This window comes from Mixophyes fleayi, chromosome 1 (genome assembly GCF_038048845.1).
Source record: "Mixophyes fleayi isolate aMixFle1 chromosome 1, aMixFle1.hap1, whole genome shotgun sequence".
Classification (NCBI taxonomy): Eukaryota; Metazoa; Chordata; class Amphibia; order Anura; family Limnodynastidae; genus Mixophyes; species Mixophyes fleayi.
In genome coordinates, this window is record NC_134402.1 from 192,319,558 (window position 1) to 192,343,108 (window position 23,551).

General features: G+C 43.4%; 2 long non-coding RNA genes across 3 annotated transcripts in view; one reads left to right on the forward strand and one right to left on the reverse strand.

Moving 5' to 3' along the window:
- Nucleotides 1-23,551, forward strand: part of LOC142147046 (uncharacterized) — a 214,116-nt gene that overhangs the window by 168,046 nt on the left and 22,519 nt on the right. The gene's annotated exons all lie outside the window — the stretch shown is intronic.
- LOC142147030 (uncharacterized) overlaps nucleotides 2,819-23,551 on the reverse strand; it is a 70,657-nt gene continuing 49,924 nt past the window's right edge. For both annotated transcript variants that reach the window (XR_012690202.1, XR_012690196.1), the window contains 3 exons: nucleotides 8,524-8,598; nucleotides 6,712-6,801; nucleotides 2,819-2,929 (listed from right to left, as the gene is read on the reverse strand). This is a non-coding gene — a long non-coding RNA (uncharacterized LOC142147030). The remainder of the gene's footprint in view (nucleotides 2,930-6,711; nucleotides 6,802-8,523; nucleotides 8,599-23,551) is intronic.

Genomic DNA, 23,551 nt, shown 5'->3' on the forward strand with positions numbered 1-23,551 from the left:
CCTTCCTTAGGCAGTACAATGGCCATCTCTAGCGTATGCTTAGCACCCATGTTGAACAATATACCTTCTACCCGGAACACAGACACACCGCAATGCTCTGTTCCTTCCGGCCAACAATACCCTTTTATGTGAAATACAGACACACCACAATGCTCTGTTCTTTCCACCCAACAATTTCAACTCTGTTGCTACAATCACCGCTAGAGATCTGTAATGCTCGGTGAACGTATTTCCTTTAGCCGCGTTCACTCGCTTTTCTCGCACCAGACGAGGATCCCTAATACAGAAATATCACTGTGGGCCCCAAGGGCTATCAGCTCCTCGATACCCTGGCTCAACCACAAAAATCTGCTGAGTTTATTATAACTGGGAGAACAAAGTCGATACAATCAACCAGCCTTTTCAACATAATTCCTCCTAGCTGCTTTACCAATTCGCACTGATGGTTGTCATGCGGTTAGATCGCACAGCCTACCAATACTAATTATTAGCAAACCTTGCGATCTATTGGTAGCGCTTTGCGAAAACTCGGTTTTCGCATTCGGTATACCTGCCCTGTATACCGTCCTTCAGTTGGGCAATCCGCCTCGTCAGACAGAAACTGAGTACAATAAATAATAACAGTGTATCTACGTTACAAAATCACACACTGTACACCTTTTCTGCGCAGAAAATTGAAAGTTCCCAACAACAGTAATAATGTCTCAGAGGTTTTCACAAGTAAATATACTATGCACATATACTAACTATCAAGACGATTGTTTAACCACGTGGCAAATCTACCGGAAGTTTGCGTACGCACAGCCGGAAATACACATACGCTCAGCAATGCAATACACTTTAAAACGTAAAACGACAATAAAAAGAAACATTTTTCTTTCTTGACCCTAGATTCTAATTAGCGTTCCTTCAGTCTATGCAACAACGGACATTCGGTCTCTCAACACAGAGTGAACCACAGGTCTTAAACACAATGCGTTCTTTCCTGCTATGCGACGGGTCTGTCAAGCCACCCTTTGTTGAGGAACCGAATAACGTAAGCGTTGCATACCTGCCAGTAACGTAACTCACCTTCGAGCCCCCAAATTATTAAAGTAATTCTATCGTTTTAAAATAAGCATTGCCCAATCAATTGTATGTGTTTCCAAAGCACATGGTGGTTTATTTTAGCAGATGTAAATAATCAACAATTCAATACATTATTATATTGTGATAAAGTACAGTACAGCACAGCCAATACCAAAAATTACATACATACATACCACTGCAATCGCTGCGCTTCCATGGGTCCCAATGGAACAGTGTATCTGTTAGATAACTGTGGTCAGAGTAGACTGAAGGCCAGGGTGTGTGCAGCTATGATTATATACAGTACAGTGTTACACTTGAACAATAGAGATGACGTAGATTGTTTCTATAGGTCCAGACGTTGGGTGGGTCCAGTGTAAACAGATCATAGGTTGATTCAGTCTAAGGAATCCAAAGGTGGGGGTCGTCTCTCCAGGGGGTCTGCTCCTTTCATAGCCAGCATCATACAAAGGATTATTCCCTAATATCAATAACTAAAGTATGCAATGTGCTATCTCTTTGCCGACTACATCGGACAGCTTCTGATGATTAGGGGATCAATATGATATCAGGCATGACACCTTTCCTATAACCTAAACCTTTAATAACACTACAATGTACATATAATCACTATATATATATATATATATATATATATATATATATATCTATATCTATATATATATATATATATATATATATATATATATATATAGACTAATAATAAACCAAATACTATCTGCTCATAAATACAGTGTAACGGAACCAATATGTATTGTATAAATAACTAAATGTTGTAATGCTAGTGTGTGCGTGCGTATTTTACTGTGCGATCGCATCACGCCACATGTTACGTGGCGTACGCTTCGCAATGCGCACGGCAAACCAGTATTAAACCAATATACTTTCGTTCATCCAATTATACGACTTCAACAACTTATTTCAAACTCATCCCACTAAAGTCCCATCTCTGGTTCTGCAAACACTGCAGAAGCAAATTGCTAGATTTGTCTGGTTGGGTAAACGCCCCAGAGTGCACACTTGCACCCTATATCGACATGCCTCGAAGGACAGATTGGGCATCCCAAACATTCAAAAAACTATGTTGCCACCAACCTGACTCAAGCGGTCCTTTTTGACTCTCCTAACCACATAAGACTCTGGGTGGAGATTAAAGCTAATCTTTTAAATATGCTTTCTCTATACACTCTTCTGTGGATCTTCATTGAACATAGACTACTCCCCTATCCCCCATTATGTGCTTTTTGCTTAACGTTTGGTACTTACCAGTTTATCCAGTATCTTCCCATGGAATAACCCTGGTTTTTCCACTGGCCGAAATTAAAACTTTTTTCCCAACACAATATAAAATTTCTATCTGATATTGCCCCTCTATGGTTCTTCCATGAGTTCACAGACATTCAGCATCAGTTCCATATCCCGCACAACCGTTTTTTCAATTGCTGCAAATTAGACATCTGTACCACTCTGTCCAGGAGCTCAAATCACTCTATTAACTCACTCCCTTAGAGAGGTCCTGTAAATGTAAATCACACCCCAGGGGTCTTATCTCTGGGGTGTGATCTCTTACGTCAGCCACAGGTCAAGTCAAAGTGCCGCTTACTAATGATGATGGCTGAGTATGCATACTTGTACATGTGTTTACAGTCAGAAGCAACTGTAAAAATGTTTTTTTTTGTACAGTAGATATTAATGTATTTAATTGTATTTCCTGGATAAAAAAACAAACTTTCAAAAAAACTTTTATTTTACTGTTTTGTCGTTATTAACAGATGCCATTAATTACATTTTTTTTCCTGTGCGTTCTTTTGAGAATCACAATGAGTTTTCCTTTCGCTGCCTGGAAGAATAAAGAGATAAAAAAAACAAGTAAAATTTGTGTATAAAACTTTGGCTCAATAAGAAAAATTCTACCAATAATAACATGAACTTTTGCAACTGTAAATATTGCAATCAACATTGGATGTTGAGTTAAGAAGAATGACCAATTATAGACTTTTCATTCTAACACAAAATAAGCAAATCAATACTGCAGTATAGAAATAATAACTATAATTATTTCTGTAAGTATAAAAGATTGGGCTAATATAAAAAGATAAAAATACATCATATGAAACAATAATAAATAAATAAATAAATAAATAAATAAAAATTCTTAGGTTAAAATACATTCAATGTGCATAAAACCAATGTATTTATGTAGCAATGTATGACAAATGCTGTTCTTAAAAATAATTTTTTTTTGAAATACAAACATTCATAAAATAAAAGCATTGAGCAACCAATGCATACATCTCCATTGATTGGTAATCTCATACTCGGAGTTGCAAGTGCTTTCATTTGGATGTAGATTTTGCTCAGAAAAATGCACAAACTCAAGGTATTGTGCAGTGCCCTACATTCAGAGTGGCACATGCAGAGGTGAAAACAGCTGCAGATACACCTGTTAGGTTATGCCAAGGGGTGTTCACACTATAACTTGCCGCTGTGTGTTGGAGTACTAAAGAGTAAAATGGTTGAAATCAGCATTTCTGTATGTAGCATTATTGTTCCCAGCTAGCCCTGGCAGACTCAAACTGCTTAGGTATGCTGGCACTTGTAGAACTACAATATAACCTGTGTTTGAAGCTGTTGTCCTGTGAACTGACTATCACACAAGCTGTTGACTCTTAGAAACTTGTCTTTGATTCTGCTATGGCTTGGGTGTGCCGGATCTCTTCCTGTCAGTGTTTCCAAGCGCCTTTTTATGGTGTGGGAAACTGTACTCACTGATACCTTGGCTTTCTTTGCAATTTCTCTAAAAGGAAAGGCCTACACTTTTAATGATCATAATGGTTTATCTGTCTTCTTTTGTTAATTGACCTTTTCTTGCTATTCTGATAGTAATATTTAAATTCCTGCAGTACAATATTGCCCAAATAATGCTTCAGAGTGTGTAATAACAGTCTAATCCAACACTGCTGTTAGGATAGGTGCAGTCTGATTGGTTGCTCTAGGCAACATCTCTATTTTCTGTTTTCAGAAGTTTTAGTAAACCTACCCTCATGTGTTTCAAAGCGTGTTATTTACATGTAAGTGCTTGCCATGATTAAGGCAAAATACAGTACATTGCATATCTACTTATTTATTACACTTTATGAATTGAGCAGCATGGTGGCTTAGTGGTTAGCACTTTTGCCTCTCAGCACTGGGGTCATGACTTCAGTTCCCAACCATGGCCTTATCTGTGTGGAGTTTGTATATTCTCCATGAGTTTGCTCCCACACTCCCAAAATAAACTAGTAGGTTAATTGTCTGCTATCAAATTCACCCTAGTCTGTGTGTGTTAGGGAATTTAGACTGTAAGCTCCAAGGAGGCAGGGACTGATGTGAGTGAGTTCTCTGTGCAGCGCTGTGGAATTAGTGGCGCTATAAATGACGATGAAGGATACTACATTCTGTAGGGGTACCGCGGCTTGGTGCCCCACTTATAATCCTCTGATATCCTGATTTCCCAATAGCAGCCATCTAACCGTCGACTGGAGAGTATGAAATGAAACTCAGACACGTGGTTAAGTTTCAGAGTCAGCTCTGGCTGCTTTCCAGCCCTGCTTGTTTATATATACACAGAATTAGACTGTTGTCCAATAAATGTAAAGCATAGCTTAGTAGCTGCTAAAATCCATATATATGGTAATAAAGGTGAGTTTTTCTTATCAAGCTTAGCCAAATGACTGATCTGGGCGTTGGCTTCTTGCAATCTTTCAGATTGTATGGTAATGAAGGTAGGTTTCCTTATTTTGACAGCTCAATAACTGATCTACGCGTTTGCTTTAGATTTCAGTAGGCAAGCAGAAATATATCTGGTCTTTATTATTTAAAGTTATAACAACATTTTATAATTCACTTATCAATAAAGAAAATATCATTTTCACTATCTCAAGTCTCTATCCAGAGTCCTTTTTATGTTTATTATTATTCTATATTGAGTGATATTTTTATACTTTATAGATGCTAATAAATTGGTTGAAGCCCATAAGAATTATTATATTGAAATTTATCTATAGTTGTATCAATGATCTTTAAATAGTTATTGGTTTGCATTCATTTGGCAATCTTATTTTAGTGCTGTGAATTTTTGAGTGACAAACTTTATCATCACAACTGTATTTTTATTATTTTTTTAGTGCTATTTGGTGTTTTCTTTTGTTTATTTTTACTTCTATATTTATTTTATTGCTTTTTGGGGTTTTCTTTTGTTTACTTTATTTTTAGTTCTCTAGATAACTAACCAAAGTACACATTTTTTACAGGGAGAACTTAACATTTAAGTGAAATGAACCACATGAGATTTACATGTCCCATTGCAATCATTTGCACATTGTTTGCTGTGCTTCCAAATTGCATTAAATGCAAAAGTAAGATAATCAGGTCAAAGCACAGTTACATCCCCATTTGGACTTCCTTCCTCATTAATTTCAACATGTTCAAGTGTTTCCTTTTAATGTACGGCTAAATTGACCTATTTAGCTGCTATATATCCCAGGAAAGCAGAAGGCATCAGGATTGGTTTTATTTCAACTACCGTACTTATGGATATTGTAATTTCAAGTAAATTGGTTTATTTCTGCAAAGATGTGCATTAGACTTGGGCACCTCAAATTAGACAGCTAATGCATAAGAGTGAAGAAAGAAGTAATGGATTTATATAATGGCATATAAAGGAAGAGGCTCATTGGAAATCAAGCAATCAAACACTATCCGGGTAGTGAAATGGGCAAGGTAGTCATTTACCTTTATAGTGCAATATTCTTACTTTACTAAAAGCATTTCTTCTGAATTGAAAAACCTGTACCTGGTAAAAACAGCACTAAGGAATGCAGAATCAGTGAATAACACATAAGATTATCACTGATGGGAGAGATGACAGATTGTAAATGTATGTACTGCTGTCAGCTCAGCGGAACTGACATCATGAACTCTGTGGAGCGGTGGTCAAGTATCTTTTTTTAGTTTTTTACTGAGTACACAGGTACAAACATCATCAAAACATCAGTTATTGAGTCGAAATTCCGGTACCCACTTCACAAACTAGGATGCGAGTGCAAGACAAATCACAGTTTGAAAAAACAGAGTTTTTTTCCATTTCATCCTTGTCAAACTGTCCTTATGCAAATCACTTCTGGGTATGGCAAGTTAGCCACTGTTCAAATTGCATCCACCTGACTCAAACAATACTGTGGTCCGAGCTAGTGGTACCTCTTACGAACAGAACAGATACCACCTATAAAGTGTACCTGAGCCAATCTTTTCTACATGTATTCTCAAATTCTAACAATACTTTTCCACTTGAATCAAAAGGCAAAGGACCACAAGGCATATCTTCAGATTCATACTGTTCTCAGACTCTAACAGAAGCTCAAAGTACGCATCAGAGCACCTTCTTGCAACGAACACCATCATCACAAGATCTGGCAGGGTTTCAAGACCTAAACCAAACTTTTAGGACTTTGAATATTTAAAGTTTAGAATATTTAGAATAGTTTTACAATGAAGACAGTAGAATTGGTGGTATGGCATTCCACAGTCATTACAGTAACATTCTGCATTCAAAGCTAGACAAATTGTGCCGCTCCCTCTTACCTGATCTTGCAGCGAAGACTACCTGATGCTATCTCTTGCTTGTTCTTGGAGCGTTGTTGTCAGTTGGCTGGCTTCTGGAACTTAACGGCCCTGAATTGAAAATGTGCAAAAATTGTAATAAAATGCAAAATGTTAACAAACCTTGAATGATTCAAACACAATCACAACACTCCATTATGACCAAATAAAACAATCCCCTAGCACAGTCATATATAGACAATAAAATATATAAAATATATTATTTATAATTATATACTAAGATCTACCAGCCATGTCTGTCTACTATTTAGCATTCTAGTGACCACTGAGACCACAGAAAGCATCTATTTCACCACTACACAATACAGAGATCATGCCCCCAAGTTATTTCATCACCTTCCCCCACCAGCCAATTCATTAACACCCCTTAGCTAATTAATTTACACCATCCCTAGACAATTCATAAACTCCCCCATTGCCATTTCATTAACACCCCCTAGCCAATTCATAAACACCTTCCCTAGCCAATTCATTAACCCCCCATTGCCATTTCATTAATCCCCATTGCCATTTCATTAACCACCCCATCCAGTTAATTAACGCTATAGCTAATTAATTACCCCCCAGCTAATAAATTAACTCCCCCTCGCCAGTTCATTAACCCCCCCTAGCCAATTCATTATCTCCCCTTAGCCAATTTATTTACCAAACCCCCCCCCCCCATTGTCATTTCATTATCCCCCATGGCAATTAATTAACCCCAACCTATTATTTATCTCCCCCTAGCCAATTCATTAACCCTCCCAGCCAATTAATTAACTCCCCCCTCTAGCCAATTCATTAACACCCCCCCCTTCCTTCCTGCTTATACATTTGTAGCCAACAAAGATGAGGTCAGGATTTTAGTTAAAAAGAGAAGCAGTAGGTTCATAAATATGTGTTCTGCTGATCTGTGTGTAGTAGCACTGCTGCAAGTGATCCATATGTAGAACTGGAGTTGTGTTAATATTTCGTGTTGCCACACCAAATAGAAAATTGCTTTAGGTCCTCAAGTAAAAATAATCTCCTTGAGTTTCATTTTTACAAATGCAGTGGGCAAAAATTCTGTGTTTATATAATTTTGCATTCATGTAGTTTGCATTTCCACTGCTAACTTAATAGTTGCAGTAATAGCTTGCATTAATATCCACATGAACCTTTGAATTTGTCCCTGTGTAATTTTCAGTACTGCCACTGCCCTAGGGGAATGCTGTGCACATGCCTGGACCTTTCCTGGTGCATGCACATTTGTGTTCCCATCACCCTATGCTGATGCCAGTTTGGAGAGCACAACCTCCTCCTTTATCGTGGAGGAGGGGGTTTTGTGCAATAGTTAAATAGCACGGGGAGCCTTGATGCATTCAGCCAGAAAATCATTATGTAGCGCTGGGTTCTTTGACGATATATAATGATACTTTCCGAAGCACCACTGACCCCTTAAACACCACTTATACTTTATCTCTTCCCTCCTTGTTTTATACCATTTTGTCCCACTACCCCTCTTGTTGTCTCCTTTACTCTTTTCCTATGTGCATAAAGGGAGGAATGTAGATGTATGTTCTACCGTGAGCTCAAAGGAACTGACATCACGGACACTGGTGGGAGGGGTCACGTATCTTGTCAGTCATTACTGTTTTTACTTGTTACTGAGTAAACATGTCTCTATCACTCCTCCACATTTACATCCAGTTTTTATTAGCATCAACATACATAATCGGATTTGGACAAATGTTATGGACAGCTCCACAATCCAATAAAAACAATAGTAGATTGACCAACGAAAACAGATGTTACGTTAAGTCAGATGAACAGACTGAAATTGCAGCACTCGGGATGTCCTCTTCTGTCTGGGGCATCTTAGGTGGAAATCTGCCAATGACAAGATTTATAGCTTTTACAAGTATTCAGTTAATTGAGAAATTATTTAAAAAATCCAATTTACTTTTATATAAATATATATTATAACAACGTTGTCTCCTACAATTAAATACAATTAAAACACATGTAACAAATTAATAGTCATATATAAAAAATGTTATCTGCCACTATGGAATCATAAAGACATACAGACTTTCAAATTCTCTATATCATTATGCTTACACTTAAACCAAGTAATACATGTTATATACTTCATGTTCCCTAAAGCAATCTACAATTAATTGCTGATAGCTTACATAGTAAAACATTTTCATAGACAACTGTCCGGGCGGCCAATCGGAATAGAGGTATATTTTTACAATCCCAAAAATCTAGTGGGTCCATTAAGACTCTCTACATAATCTTATAATCAAATGAATGTTCAGTTCTCTTTATATTACTATCTGTAAGTCATGCTAGTGGATGTGGACGTTAAATATAATGTTCTATTTTTTCTATGAGTTAGGTATGTCATGTTGACTTAATAAATGTGTTAAATATATCCCTTGATTACGCTGTTTTTTCCAGCAATAGGGCTGTTTGCCCTTTCATAAATATGTCCCCTAATTTTGACAGGATATGTCACATTTACAGCTGCATTATTATGAATGAGATTCATGCTCACAAAACGAAAAATCACAGATGATCCGAATTGTAGAAAAGTGGTTAAGACTGCCAAAGAGGAACAGCATATGAACTGTATCTATAACTGACACTGTCGCCGTGGGCATAATAATCCTAAAGTTATAAAGAAGCTGGGTGAAATACAGCATGCCAATAGCATAAAAACTGACAAGAGCAGTCAAATTATGAAATGTACTAGATACATAAAAGGGAAAATGACAAGAAAATGTATTCTAAAAAATGGTAACAGCAAAACTCAATTATCTCTGGGCCCCAGACTCAGACCCCAGGAAAGACGAGGTATTTTCTCTCATTAATTGATGAATCAAGGTGCACTATTCTCTTCTTCTACACAGTAACGTAAAGCACCAGAGGAGCTGGAATGTCTTCCTGAATCAATAGATTCAGCAGGATGTCAAAAATATCCTTAGAGTGGTGTAAATAGAGGCCTAATTTATCCTGATTTTTCCTGACAGTTTCCTTTTTTCCCACCATAATCTTTACCTGAAAATATTTAATGTCCCTCAACTCCTCATAAAATTAAATAAGTAGGACAATTTGAAATCTAACTGTTGTAGGTAGTTTCGGACCTCAAGGGAAGTTTAAATTGATTTTCTATCTGGAAAACCCATTCAGGTTAAGCACATATTTTGTATCAAAATGTTAAATAGACTTGTCATTATATACTTTGACAAAGGGAGTGGTTTTACCACAGGCTTCTCATGCCAGTTTCACATTACCTCCTCGGCAATATCCCTGGTATATGAACCCGGGATATTGCCGGGGGACAGAGCCTCCCACCCTTACAAATTCCCGGGTCGATCGGGTTCACAATGAACCCGGGTCTCCATGGCAACATCACAAGAGGAGCTTTGAATGGCTCCTTTTGTGATGTAAGTTTTTCTTTTTTTCTCTTTTCAATAGGTTCCAGTGAGACCGGTCTCACCATTCAGACTAGAGGCTACCCAGGTCATACCCAGGAATAACCCTCTAAAAGTCCTGGGTAAAATTCCCGAGTCACTTGACTCAGGAATTAGCAGGGAACCTGTTCATACTCCAGGTAAGCCGTGGGTCATTGGGGCTTGCCCCAGCAATAACCCGGGTTTTTGAGGCATTGTGAACAGGGCATAAGAGAGGAGTTATCTATTTAGCTGACAATCTGCAGAGCTGGGCTGCAAACAGTTACACACAGAGATACAGGTGAGCACATAAGTGTGACAAAATAATAGTAATGTAACATATATTTTGAAATGGTTTCCACAGCTAGCAGCAGACTGACAGGGTCGGTCTGCACTGAGGCTAATCAAAACAGAACAACTGCAGGGAAATCCTTTTTAGGCAAGGTGGGAGGGTTATCTGTCTATCAAGCTAGGGCTGTGGGAGGAGTGTAAAGTGTTTAAATATGTCTGTTTTTATTATGCAGTGTGACCGATGCCAGACAGTGGCCAGTGTCTAGGGAGCTGGTCTGTGTTACTTTAGAATTAGAATCACAAAGAAGTGCATGCAACTTTATGTTATGAATTACTTTGCCATCCTGACAATAAAAGCAAAGTAAAAAGCAAGAAGGTGTTCATGTGTTCATCACCAGGAATGTGTCCATGCTACAATACAACAATTATTTTACGTAATACAGTAGAATAAAAATGTGTTCTCAGAGGTTTTCCGTTTTACAATTTTGCTCCAAGTGTGCTGATGCAAAACATCTATTACCTGCTCCATTCGTTAGTGGTAACTACTGCAGATCATCGCTATCATCTCTCCAAGTGTGCTGCTGCAAAGCACCTATTACCTGCTCCACTCATTAGTGGTAACTACTGCAGATCATCGCTATCATCTCTCCAAGTGTGCTGCTGCAAATCACTTATTACCTGCTCCACTCATTAGTGATAACTACTGCAAATCATCACTATCATCTCTCCAAGTCTGCTGCTGCAAATCACCTATTACCTGCTCCACTCGTTAGTGGTAACTACTGGAGATCTCCGCTGTCTTCTCTCTAAGTGTGCTACCACAGACTATCGCTTATTGGCTCCACTTACTTAGTGGTAACTCCTGCAGACCACCTCTCCTATCTCTCTATGAACTATCTCTGAGCATCGCTCAGCACTCCTACTCATTAGTGGCTATCTGTGCCTACCTTCTTCTCTGTACCCGGTTCTTTATCAAGGCGGAACTCCCCTTGAGGGCCGCGACCTGCAGGGCGGAAGCTGCAAAGTCCAAATTCCCTTGCGTGAACCCCTGGTGAAAACCTTCCGCTTTGTTAGATTCCGCGCCTCTGGGTGAAGTACCGCCAATCTCAGTTAGAACAAAAGCATGCCCTCTCCTTCCAGGAATTTCCTGCTAATCTTGGTTAATTTCCCTATGTAACAGGGTTTACCTATGGTTCCGAGAGAGATCTTCAGATATAGAGTTTCCCAGACGTCCACCTCTCTGACTGGTGCCTCAGTTTCTACCTCCCACTTTTTCCGATGAACCCATGCAGTTGGGCCGCTCTCGCCTAACCCCGGAAGAGAGAGAAAGGAGAATTAAGAATAAATTATGTATTTTTTGCGTAGATCCTGGACACCTTCTTATATCATGTCCTAAACGAACAGGAAACGACAGACCTTAGCTTGCTCAGGGTAAGCCATGCTAGGGACATTTAACTTCTCTCCAGATTTTTCTTTTAACCAAACATGCTCCTTCCCGGTCACCTTACTTTGGTCCTCTGGATCTGTTCATTCCTGTGCGCTACTAGACTCTGGTGCTGCTGGTAAATTCATTTCACTGTCCTTAGTGAAACAACTGGCTCTGCCTTCCATGCCTCTGAAAAAAACGATTGGAGCTCCTCTGGTAAACTGCCTTTTTCACCACTGTACTGATGTACTCTCCCTACAGATAGGGGCCTTACATCGGGAAAAAAAATATTTTCTCATCGTTCCACTGGCTACGAGTCCTATTGTTCTAGGCCTACCTTGGCTTCACCTGCATTCACCACACTTGAACTGGCCTTCCTCTCAAATTCTGGCTTGGGGAACAGCCTGCTCAGGATGCCTTACCCAAGTAAAACCGCTGAGGACTCTCCATACCGTAATGGACTCTATTACTTCCTGTCACGATTTGCACTCTGCAGCTGCTGTCTACAGTCACTCTATTGGATTTGGTATGCTTTTCACTTGTAGTACCACTGCCCACCAAAGGGGCCACTGTGCTACTTGATTATTCTCCTTGATCACTGGGAGTGGTTTCAGCTGCATGAGGCCTATTTATACCTGCCTGCTTCAAACAGTCTGGGCCAGATCATCAGGTCATTCCGAGGAGCATTCCCTGTGCTCAGCTTCTATCTGCTATCTGGACTCCTGCATATTTCTTCGTTGAAATCCACTATTTGCTGTTACCTGTGTCCTGGACTCCTGCATCTTCAACCATTATACCTGGTACTTGCAGTTCTACGCTGCCTGTTGAAATCTACTATTTGCTGTTACCTGTGTCCTGGACTCCTGCATCCTCAATCATTATACCTGGTACTTGTAGTTCTACGCTGCCTGTTGAAATCTACTATTTGTTGTTACCTGTGTCCTGGACTCCTGCATCTTTAACCATTATACCTGGTACTTGTAGTTCTACGCTGCCTGTTGAAATCTACTATTGCAGTTACCTGTTTCTCATCCGCACTTTGAACTGTCTCATGAGTTACCTTGTCATCTCTGTTTGTTAATAAACTCCTTATAACCACTTATCTCCTCTCCGTGGTCATACCTGGGAAATCCTGACAGTATGATCTGGCCATAAAACCAAGCCTGCTGCTGCACGGCTGTCATCTCTTTTGGAAAGGATTTCCAGGGAAGTGACCTACTCCGTTTTCAACATTAAGACCATGGCTGCTATTTCCTCAGAAAATTCCCTGCTCCAGTTGCTCCAAGTGGACATTCTTCAACTTCGCACTCAAATAGCGCAAGTATCTTCCTTGCTGAACCAAGTGCTTAAGCAACTTCCAGTTTCCACCGCTAATACATCCTGCTGTAAGGAGTCTAACTATGCTGCTAACATTTCATTACCAAATTTGTCTGCCTTTGACTCTCTGCAAGCAGTACCTCCCAATATTCCTGTAACAAATTCCAGGTTTTCAGGTGCTCCACGCCCTCACCTGACCGAAGAGGAGCGATGGCGCAGGATGACCTACAAACTGTGTCTTTACTGTGCCAGTGATGTACATTTTTTACAGGATTGCCCGCTCCGTAGACTCCGACCATCTTCAACCTCTATCTCCAGCTCTAAATTACAAGCTTCTGTCTTCATTCCAGACATGTTATCTGCTCCCATGAGAACCCAGGTTCCCCAGTTCAACCCAGAGGGGGCGCTGCCCTTAAAGTCTGCTCCAGAGGGGGCGCTGCCCTTAAAGTCTGCTCCAGAGGGGGCGCTGCCCTTAAAGTCTGCTCCAGAGGGGGCGCTGCCCTTAAAGTCTGCTCCAGAGGGGGCGCTGCCCTTAAAGTCTGCTCCAGAGGGGGCGCTGCCCTTAAAGTCTGCTCCAGAGGGGGCGCTGCCCTTAAAGTCTGCTCCAGAGGGGGCGCTGCCCTTAAAGTCTGCTCCAGAGGGGGCGCTGCCCTTAAAGTCTGCTCCAGAGGGGGCGCTGCCCTTAAAGTCTGCTCCAGAGGGGGAGTTGCCCTTAAAGTCTGCTCCAGAGGGGGCGCTGCCCTTAAAGTCTGCTCCAGAGGGGGCGCTGCCCTTAAAGTCTGCTCCAGAGGGGGCGCTGCCCTTAAAGTCTGCTCCAGAGGGGGCGCTGCCCTTAAAGACTTCTCCAGAGGGGGCGCTGCCCTTAAAGACTTCTCCAGAGGGGGCGCTGCCCTTACAGTCTGCTCCAGAGGGGGCGCTGCCCTTACAGTCTGCTCCAGAGGGGGCGCTGCCTTTAAAGACTGCTCCAGAGGGGGCGCTGCCCTTAAAGACTTCTCCAGAGGGGGCGCTGCCCTTAAAGACTTCTCCAGAGGGGGCGCTGCCCCTCCAGTCCGCTCCAGAGGGGGCGCTGCCCTTCCAGTCCGCTCCAGAGGGGGCGCTGCCCTTCCAGTCCTCTCCAGAGGGGGCGCTGCCCTTCCAGTCCGCTCCAGAGGGGGCGCTGCCCTTCCAGTCCGCTCCAGAGGGGGCGCTGCCCTTCCAGTCTGCTCCAGAGGGGGCGCTGCCCTTCCAGTCTGCTCCAGAGGGGGCGCTGCCCTTCCAGTCCGCTCCAGAGGGGGCGCTGCCCTTAAAGACTTCTCCAGAGGGGGCGCTGCCCTTAAAGACTTCTCCAGAGTGGGCGCTGCCCTTAAAGACTTCTCCAGAGGGGGCGCTGCCCTTCCAGTCCTCTCCAGAGGGGGCGCTGCCCTTCCAGTCCTCTCCAGAGGGGGCGCTGCCCTTCCAGTCCGCTCCAGAGGGGGCGCTGCCCTTCCAGTCCGCTCCAGAGGGGGCGCTGCCCTTCCAGTCCGCTCCAGAGGGGGCGCTGCCCTTAAAGACTTCTCCAGAGGGGGCGCTGCCCTTAAAGACTTCTCCAGAGGGGGCGCTGCCCCTCCAGTCCGCTCCAGAGGGGGCGCTGCCCTTCCAGTCCGCTCCAGAGGGGGCGCTGCCCTTCCAGTCCTCTCCAGAGGGGGCGCTGCCCTTCCAGTCCGCTCCAGAGGGGGCGCTGCCCTTCCAGTCTGCTCCAGAGGGGGCGCTGCCCTTCCAGTCTGCTCCAGAGGGGGCGCTGCCCTTCCAGTCTGCTCCAGAGGGGGCGCTGCCCTTCCAGTCTGCTCCAGAGGGGGCGCTGCCCTTCCAGTCCGCTCCAGAGGGGGCGCTGCCCTTAAAGACTTCTCCAGAGGGGGCGCTGCCCTTAAAGACTTCTCCAGAGTGGGCGCTGCCCTTAAAGACTTCTCCAGAGGGGGCGCTGCCCTTCCAGTCCTCTCCAGAGGGGGCGCTGCCCTTCCAGTCCTCTCCAGAGGGGGCGCTGCCCTTCCAGTCCGCTCCAGAGGGGGCGCTGCCCTTCCAGTCCGCTCCAGAGGGGGCGCTGCCCTTAAAAACTTCTCCAGAGGGGGTCCTGTCCCTCCAGTCTGCTCCAGAAGAGTTGCCAGTCCATGCGGTCCAGCCCGAGTTGCCAGTCCATGCGGTCCAGCCCGAGTTGCCAGTCCATGCGGTCCAGCCCGAGTTGCCAGTCCATGCGGCCCAGCCCGAGTTGCCAGTCCATGCGGCCCAGCCCGAGTTGCCAGTCCATGCGGCCCAGCCCGAGTTGCCAGTCCATGCGGTCCAGCCCGAGTTGCCACTTGGTGCTGTCTGCCCTCAGGCTTCTCAAAGTGCTGTCTGCCCTCAGGCTTCTCAAAGTGCTGTCTGCCCTCAGGCTTCTCAAAGTGCTGTCTGCCCTCAGGCTTCTCAAAGTGCTGTCTGCCCTCAGGCTTCTCAAAGTGCTGTCTGCCCTCAGGCTTCTCAAAGTGCTGTCCCTGCCAGGCCTGCCGCCCAGTCCGGGCCTGCTCCCAAGTCTGCGGCCCAGTCCGGGCCTGCTCCCAAGTCTGCGGCCCAGTCCGGGCCTGCTCCCAAGTCTGCCGCCCAATCCGGGCGCCCTGCCAAGTCATCTGCCCAGTATGGATTGTCTTCTGCCAAGGGGGTCCTACCCAAGTCCCAAGGGATGTATGTTCAACCCGAGCTGGCCGAGTCTCATGCTAATTCGAATTCACCTTCTGTTCAAGTCTTCCAACCACCTACCTTCAATGGGGATATTCAGCAATTTCGTGCTCTTATTAAATTCTGTATATCCTATTTTCCCTCTGTATCCAACCTCCTTGATACTCAACGAAAGCAAGTGTTTTACATGTTGGCCAACTTTACAGGGGAAGCTCTGGAATGGGCAGAGCCCTTAGTTGAAACCCAAGATCCCATTCTGTCTGATTTACAGCTTTTTACTGAGGCCGTGATCAAAGAATTTACACCAGCACCTGCTCTTCTCACTCCCAGTGCTTCATCTATGCCACATGTTCTATCTCCAGCTACTCCCACTTTGAGATTATCGTTTTCTTCACTCCATTTCCAGCAACCCTCTAAAAACCATAAAAAGAAAGTGAAGAGGAAGAAGAAGAAGAAAGATTCTCCTGGATTTCAACTCCCCTGTGGTGTGGTTTCTATACCCTTCCCGTCCTTGCATGAAGACTTCTCAAATACATGCCCAATTCTGGACTATGACTCTGACTTTTCTGACCATTTCTAGTATTTGGGCGTCTGGAATCCGCCCTTTAAGGAGGGGGTACTGTCACGATTTGCACTCTGCAGCTGCTGTCTACAGTCACTCTATTGGATTTGGTATGCTTTTCACTTGTAGTACCACTGCCCACCAAAGGGGCCACTGTGCTACTTGATTATTCTCCTTGATCACTGGGAGTGGTTTCAGCTGCATGAGGCCTATTTATACCTGCCTGCTTCAAACAGTCTGGGCCAGATCATCAGGTCATTCCGAGGAGCATTCCCTGTGCTCAGCTTCTATCTGCTATCTGGACTCCTGCATATTTCTTCGTTGAAATCCACTATTTGCTGTTACCTGTGTCCTGGACTCCTGCATCTTCAACCATTATACCTGGTACTTGTAGTTCTACGCTGCCTGTTGAAATCTACTATTTGCTGTTACCTGTGTCCTGGACTCCTGCATCCTCAATCATTATACCTGGTACTTGTAGTTCTACGCTGCCTGTTGAAATCTACTATTTGTTGTTACCTGTGTCCTGGACTCCTGCATCTTTAACCATTATACCTGGTACTTGTAGTTCTACGCTGCCTGTTGAAATCTACTATTGCAGTTACCTGTTTCTCATCCGCACTTTGAACTGTCTCATGAGTTACCTTGTCATCTCTGTTTGTTAATAAACTCCTTATAACCACTTATCTCCTCTCCGTGGTCATACCTGGGAAATCCTGACACTTCCATGCTTCCCTCCCAGTATTCGTCGTTTGCCGATGTCTTTAATAAAACATACGCTGAACAACTACATCCTCATCGGGCATGGGATTGCCCCATCGACCTACTACCTGGGAAAATTCCTCCTAGAGACAGAGTCTACCCTCTTTCCTTGCCTGATACCGAGGCCACCGCCTTATACATCAAGGAGAATTTACAATGGGGTCTTATTAGGCCCTCCACTTCTTCAGCTGGAGCCGATTTCTTCTTTGTGAAAAAAAATGATGGTACCCTGCGCCCTTACATTGACAACAGAGGCCTAAATTCTATTACAATTAAAAACCAATATCCCATTCCACTAATAGCCGAGTTATTTGATCGTATTAAAGGTGCCGAAATTGTCACCAAATTGGACCTTCATGGGGCTTACAACCTCATCAGAATACGATCTGTAGGTGAGTGGAAGACAGCGTTCAACACACGGGATGGCCGCTGTGAATACCTGGTTATGCCTTACGAACTCTGTAATGCTCCAGCAGTGTTTCAGAGCTATGTCAATGAGACCTTCCACAATCTATTGTATTCATTTGTGGTGGTGTACCTTGATGACATTTTAATCTTCTCAAGGGATCTCCAGTCTCATAGTCTGCATGTTGCCGAAGTCATCTCTCGACTTCGTAAGAACCATTTGTATTGCAAACTGGAGAAATGTTCTTTCAGAGCTCCTAGGCTACCCTTTCTGGGGTACATTGTCTCTGGATCAGGACTTCAGATGGACCCAGAGAAGGTCCGGGCTATCCTGGAATGGCCTCGCCCTAATACCCTCAAGATCATTCAATGATTTCTTGGATTTGCCAACTACTACAGGTGCTTTATCTCTGGGTATTCTACCATCGTGGCCCCTTTAAATGCTCTCACCAGGAAAGGAGCCGAAATTCATCACTGGTCACCAGAGGCTGTCGAGGTCTTCTCCTTCCTCAAGGAAGCCTTTTCCTCTGCTCCTATCCTAAAACAACCTGATCTGTCCCTCCCTTTTCTTCTTGAAGTTGATGCTTCTACCATTGGAGTTGGCGCAGTTCTGTCTCAGAGGTCCAGTCAAGGCAAATGTCATCCTTTTGCTTTCTATTCTCGGAAATTTCTACCTGCTGAGAGGAACAACACCATTGGTGACAAAAAGCAGCTCGCTATTAAATTAGCCTTATGCGAATGGCGCTATCTACTGGAGGGGGCTCGTCACCCTGTCACAGTATTCACAGATTATAAAAACCTTCCCTATCTCCAGTCTGCTCAGTGCCTAAATCCCCGTCAAGCACGGTGGTCATTGTTCTTTTCACGTTTCGATCTTCATGTGACCTTCAAACCAGGGCTTAGAAATAAAAAAGCTGATGCCTTGTCTCGAGCCTTTGAGAATGCTGAACCTGAGGATTTCCTTGAACGTCCCATCTTGGACCCTAAATGCCTCCAAGCGGCTACTCTGTCTACTCCTCCTCCGGGGAAACCTTTGTCCCTCCCTACTTGCGAAAAAGACTTCTCACATGGTTAAATGCTTCATGTTTTTCTGGACACCTAGGGACTCGCAAGACCTATGAAATGATTTCTCGCCGGTACTGGTGGCCTAATAACCAGTCCGAAGTTAAAGAGTTTGTAACCACTTGCGCTGTGTGTGCCCAACAAAAATTCCCTCGTCAGTCTCCACTGGATCTTCTCCATCCTCTCCTGCTGCCCACTAAACCATGGACTCACATATCCATGGATTTCATCACGAACGTACCCACTAGCAAAAAATGTAACACCATCTGGGTGATTGTGGACCGACTTTCTAAAATGGCACATTTTGTCCCCTTGGTTGGCTTACCCTCTTCAACAGTATTGGCACAACACTTTGTTAAATAAATTTTTCACTTGCATGGCTTCCCCATGGAAATAGTCTCCGACCACAGAGTCCAATTCGTATCAAAATTCTGGAGATCTCTGTGTCATCTCCTGGGCATCCGCCTAAAATTTTCCTCCTCCTACCATCCTCAAACCAACTTCCAGACTGACAGGGTTAATCAAGATCTGGAAACATTTCTCAGGATATTCTCCGCTAATTAGGACAATTTGGTCGATATGTTGCCATGGGCCGAATTTGTACACAATAACGCCTTTCATGAATCCACCACTGCCACTCCGTTCTTTATTGTATATGGAAGACACCCTCTCATTCTAGAATTCTCAGCCCTACCACCCACCCAAATCCCTGCAGTTAACTATCTACGGAAGGATTTTTTTTCTACATGGTCTCAGGTACGAAAGGCGTTAAAGAAATCCTTTACTCGCTATAAGTTTTTTGCTGATAAGAAGCGCAGATCTGTTCCTCCCCTGAAAGTTGGAGACAGAGTATGGCTTTCTACCAAGAACATCGGGCTGAAAGTACCATGTATGAAATTTGCTCCCCGGTACATTGGCCCGTTTCTTTCAAGCTTCAGCTACCCTCTGCTCTTCGCATTTCTAATGCTTTCCACATTTCTTTATTAAGACCTCTCATCATCAACTGCTTCTCTTCTCATGTGACTCCGTCTCGCCTTCCTGAGCTTCAGCAATCTGATGAGTTTGAGATCAAACAGATTCTGGACTTCAAGAAGTGTAAGGGTGAAATTAAATACCTCTTGGACTGGAAGGGCTTCGGTCCTGAGGAGTGTTCTTGGGTGCATTCCTCTGACGTCAAAGCACCATTATTATTGAAAAAATATAATTCTAAATTCCCCAAGAAGCCTGGTCCTAGGTGTTCGGTGACCACCTTTAAATGGGGAGGTACTGTGACACGCCACTCGCCCGCGGCTGCCACCCGGTAACCTGAGCATCTATTCATTCCTCATTCCCCGCTTTCTTCCCTGGCTGTCAGGTCGGCAAACGGCTCTGTGCATGTGTGGGTGATCAGCTCACCTGTGCTCACCTGCTCCGCTCATCCATTGGTTGCTTCTCATTTATAAGGCTCCTCCCAGCACCTCTTAGTGTTGGTTCTTCTCGTCAGATTCCTGGCCTGGAAGCAGCTCATGCACTCTGCTGCATGAGCTCCACTCATTACTTGCTCCACTCATTAGTGGTAACTACTGCAGATCATCGCTATCAGCTCTCCAAGTGGGCTGCTGCAAATCATCTATTATCTACTCCACTCGTTAGTGACAACTACTGCAGATCATCGCTATCATCTCTCCAAGTGTGCTGCTGCAAATCACCTACTACCTGCTCTACTCGTTAGTGGTAACTACAGCAGATCATTGCTACCCTCTCTCCAAGTGTGCTGCTGCAAATCACTTATTACCTGCTCCACTCGTTAGTGGTAACTACTGGAGATCTCTGCTGTCTTCTCTCTAAGTGTGCTCCCACAGACTATGGCTTATTAGCTCCATTTATTTAGTGGTAATTCCTGCAGACCACCTCTCATATCTCTCTATGGACTATCTCTGAGAATCGCTCAGCACTCCTACTCATTAGTGGCTAACTGTGCCTACCTTCTTCTCTATCACTGCTCACTGGGAACTCCCCTAGAGGGCCGTGACCTGCAGGGTGGAAGCTGCAAAGCCCAAATTCCCCTGCGGGAACCTTTGTTGAAAACCTTCCGCTTTGTTAGATTCCACGCCTCTGGGTGAAGTACCGCCAATCTCAGTTAGAAATAAAGAATCCCACTTATCCTAGTGAATCCTGACATTTATAGCATAATCACCCTTGGGGTGATTATGCTATGGGGCCAAATTGACGTGACCTGCCACACCATTTTCCCTCTACCTCCCATCTGGGATTTTCCAGAGGGCAGAATTAAAGAGTAGGCAAGTATGTTTATAACACTACTGTGCAAGTAAAAAGGCATAAAGGGCTTTCCGACGCTGTGATATTTCTGGTTACAGCCTTTTTTAGTTTGTAGCTAAAATTTGCAAGATGATGGCTTAATGTTTCCAGTGACCGAGACACATGATTGTGTGGTGTAGTGGCTAAAAAGTCACCTCCAACCAGAGCTGAATTACTTACAGGACAACCTCTACTTTTGCGTATGTCCCTATGTATCTGAAGGCTCCATGTTCTGCAGCTTACATAACCTCATGTCTTCCCCATTTTCTCACCCCTCTCACAGTTCACTCAAAACTTACATTTATTTGCTTTCTATGCAAATACAACATTCTGACTCCAAACTAACGTTGTGTGGATTTTATAGCCCCACTGTTACGACCGGGACATCACTTCTGGGTATGACCCTTGACCCTTTTGGTTCAGCGCAGCGTCCAAGCAATGGAAGGAAGCCGGGCGCGTGCGCAAGCCTCCACACCAGCCTGCAGGCTAAATAGTTGAATTAATTAATTATTATGCTGGGCTGGAGATCTTTGCAGAGCTAGGCTCTGATTGGCTGCCTTTAGTACTTAAGGCAGGGAGGGCTTAGCCAGTTATAGTGTCCCAGTTGTTGTACTGTTATGACCTGCTCTTGGACCCTTGGATTGCTGATTATTTGTTGTGACCCTCTGCCTGTTTATTGGACTCTGCCTGCCTGCTTGTGACCCTGACTCTTTGGCCTGTTCCTCGGATTTTGCTGTTCTGCCTGTGACCTTGACCTTTGGCGTGTTTCCTGACTACTCTTCCTGCTAGTGACCCCTGACCTTGGCTTTCGTCTGACCATCCTTACCATCTCCGCTGCTTCCTGAGCTCCAGCTGTGGTTTAGTATAACAAACCTACACTATTTGGAGTTAAGTCCTGGGTGCATCTGAGTACCTGTGAGCATGTCTAGCTCTACGGAAAAGGCGGCTGCTATAGGGGAAGACCTCCGCCATTATGTTCTGCAGGTTCGTTATCTGACCACCAACTGCCTAACACCCACTAAGGAATTTTCACAGGCAACATGTGGCATTTAACCTGATCTATCAAATTCCTATTTTCTTATAGATTGTAAGCTTGCTAGTAAGTCTGCTCTACCTCTTTGCATGCTTGCTAATGTGCAGTGTTGTTTTATTACTCTTTGTTCCCAGTTGTTAAGTGTTGTGGAGTATTCTGACACTATATTAATAAATGTTAATAAATAATAAATAAAATATGCAAAAGAAAAATTATACAATACAATAATTATAAATAGTAGGTATAGTGCAGTACAACTGTGGTATATAGAGCAGCCAGAGGGAAATAGGGAACCTCTATCCCTAAACAGATAGATATATAGAAAATTCCTCGGCGCTATGAGTGTGGAGTTGGAACAGGTGTTTATTTGAAAACAACAAAAGTAAATGGTCTGGCCAGACTTGTAAGACAAATGTCAACAGAGTTCACCGTAATAAACACAATAAAAACATTTCCCTGATGAAGCCCGCTGAGTGCAGGGGAAACGCATTGGATTACTCTATTGCCATTATCCATATCTATCAGTTTTATACCAGAGCTGACACCGGAGCCTAGCATCCTATTACTACACCCAAACTTTGTGTATTTACAGCGCTGTAGTACATTGCGACTATTGCCAACTTATGGACATCAGAGTTCACGACTGGACAAAGATTGAAGAAAAATGCAAGATGCCAGGTGACAACTGTTAGACAATGGTGGAGAGAATCCTAGTTTTACATGAGCAACAGACTGTTCTTCTCAATGGCTTGAAATTGAATTGACTGCTGAATATTTGTCAGATAATTAAAGCTAAAAATTTAGAAAATGGAATTCTCGATTCAGTGTGATTTGGAATACCCATGTTTGTGGTTCCCTATACAATTTTCATCAAACTTTCAGAAAGATGTACAGAGGAATGCAGAGGAATCAATTAGTATGATACAAGGGGAGACAATGGGGGTAAGTGCTTATATGAATTGAGAGGTATTGAAAAAGATCTTTATCATCATAATTGGACAAATGCCACTTGACCAATATGGTGAATAAAAAGTCATAGCTACTGATCACCAAATGGACATAGCTGTTTATCGCTGATTGGTGGAGGCTGCTGAAAATTGCTTCACTGTGGCTGCTGAGCACTAAATGACCAAAGAAGCTGAAAGTAATTGCCAGTGGTTGTTAAGCTGCTGAGCACTATCTGGCTGCAAAAGGAGAGAACTGATTCGTTTTGGCTAGTGTGGATGCTTAGGTAATTGCAAAAGGTAATTGGCTGCAGCTTCTGTGCACTAACTAGTATAACTGCAGAGCGCTGATTGGACACTGTTTAACATCTTCCCATGTTGTGTTTTACATTATTGGTAAATGTGGCATATGCTGGGGACTATTGATATAATGGGTTGGGCATTACTGATGTAGCCCCTTTTACATTAGTGGTTGGTTATGTTATGTCTGTGTTATCGCTAAATAATAAATATTGTCCCATGCGATTAATGTGGTTTCAATGCACGGAAAGATTTAATAGCAAAATATAGAAAAATTACAGCAAACTATGATGAAGTATAAGAAGGTATAACAAAATA